The sequence below is a fragment of the Littorina saxatilis genome, linkage group LG7, assembly GCF_037325665.1.
Source record: "Littorina saxatilis isolate snail1 linkage group LG7, US_GU_Lsax_2.0, whole genome shotgun sequence".
Lineage (NCBI taxonomy): Eukaryota > Metazoa > Mollusca > Gastropoda > Littorinimorpha > Littorinidae > Littorina > Littorina saxatilis.
Window position 1 is genome coordinate 26,999,897 of NC_090251.1, and position 2,146 is coordinate 27,002,042.

Here is a 2,146-nt window from a genome sequence, read left to right on the forward strand (position 1 = left end):
GCGAAAAGATTTTTTTTCAGATTATCGCTTCTACATTTTATTGCACGTACTTGGGGCAGATCTGAATTTCTGAAAGATGACAAATCGGTCTTGTGAGTTGAGAACCACATGTTCTTTGCCGACAGAAATCACGATGGGACAAGATGTAGATTGTGTTGAAGAGATGTTTGCAGATTATCGCATCTACATTTTATTGCTCAGATCAATGCACGTTGTTGGGGTAGATCTGAATTTCGCAATGGAAGACGACAAATCCGTCTTGTGAGTTAAGAACCACACGTTCTTTGGCGGCAGAAATCACTATGGGACAAGATGAGGATTGTGTTGAGGGGCTAATACTGACTGACTTTAGATGAAGAGTTCCTAGACTGCCTGGTTTTTGTAGAGAGGCATCATGATGATATCCTGGGGTTTTTTTACGTTCTTGGTGACAACGCGCCAGAATCGCACGAAGATCGAACTCTCGAAGAAAACAAGTTTATCGCTGAACATCGGAAATGTGAAATGCTCTTCCTGTCTGACCAGTCTCCCCGTTAAATCCACAGGCTACATTATTTATCAGGTAACTTACCAAACTTATAGCTGGCGAGAATCATTCTGGGGATAACGTTGCCAAATTTAATGATGTGGTTAACACATGTGATTTGTATGATGTCTGGAGGTTTTTCAACCCGGATACAAAGGAATTTACCTGGTCAAGAAAGACTCCGTTTATTGCCAGACGACTTGATTACATTTTGGTTAGCTCCGGTATTTTTGATTTGAACTTTGATTGTGGCATTGTCAGTGTTCCTTTTTCAGACCATAGAGGGTGCCTGGTTCGATTGAAAGTAAGTGAGATTGTACGAGGCAAAGGTTATTGGAAGTTTAATAATTTGATGTTGGAAGATATTGATTATGTTAATGAAATGAATATTTTTATTGAAGGATTTTGTAGCGAAGAATTGGATTGTCAACTGGATTGGGAAATGTTAAAAGTTAAAATTAGAGAGTTTACCATTAATTATAGCAAAAATAAACAGTGTCAAAGGAGAAATGAAGTTGCAGATTTGTGTAATAAACTGAATGATTTAGACGTTTACTTGAGTAAGAATCCTAACTGTAATGATACCCAAGCAAAGCGTGAACACGTGAAAATGCAACTCGAGTTAATGGAAATAAAAAGGGCACGAGCCGCTCAGGTTAGAGCTCGCGCTAAATGGGTCGAGGAAGGGGAGAAAAACACAAAATATTTCTTGAGTCTGGAAAAAGCACGTGCAAATGCAAAGGTTATGGATCGCGTGAAAGATGATGAAGGGCGAGTGTGTACAGATCAAAAACAAATACACAGTGTGCAAAAAAAGTATTTTATGAATTTGTATAGAAAGAAAATAGATATAGTAGATAATGTTGGTAATGTTGACGATTTTTTGCAAGGCTGCAGCGTTCCTTCTCTTTCCGACGAAGATAAGAACAGCTGCGAGGGCTCTCTAACTGCTAATGAACTGTTGCACGCACTAAAACAAATGAAAAATGGTTCTTCCCCAGGTTCTGATGGCATTACAATTGAATTTATTAAAGTATTTTGGTCTCGAGTGAGTATATTTATATCACGTTCTTTTTCAGCAGCATTTGATAATGGTAGTTTGTCTGCGTCTCAAAGAAATGCTGTCATTGTGTTAATTCATAAAGGTAAAAACCTTCCGAGAGATGAATTAAATAATTGGCGTCCAATTTCGCTAACAAACAGTGATTATAAATTACTGGCGAAGTGTCTGGCTTTACGCATGAACAAAGTTGTACATAATGTGATTAATCCTGATCAGGTTGGATATATTAAAGGGAGGCAAGTTTCATCTTTGTTAAGATTGATTGATGACGTCATAGATCAAATGAATGTGCAAGATAAACCAGGTCTTTTGGTCACCATCGACATGTTTCATGCATTTGATTGTATTTCAAAAGACTTTATGATAAATGTTTTTAAAAAATTTGGCTTTGGCCCGGAGTTTGTAACTTGGGTCGAAGTTTTGATGAAAGATGCCAAGAGTTGTGTTAATTATGCAGGCTGGTTGTCTGAGTATTTTCCAGTGGAGTCTGGAATCCGTCAGGGATGTCCATTCTCGCCTTTAGCCTTTGTTTTGGCAATTGAGTTAGTAGCCATTAA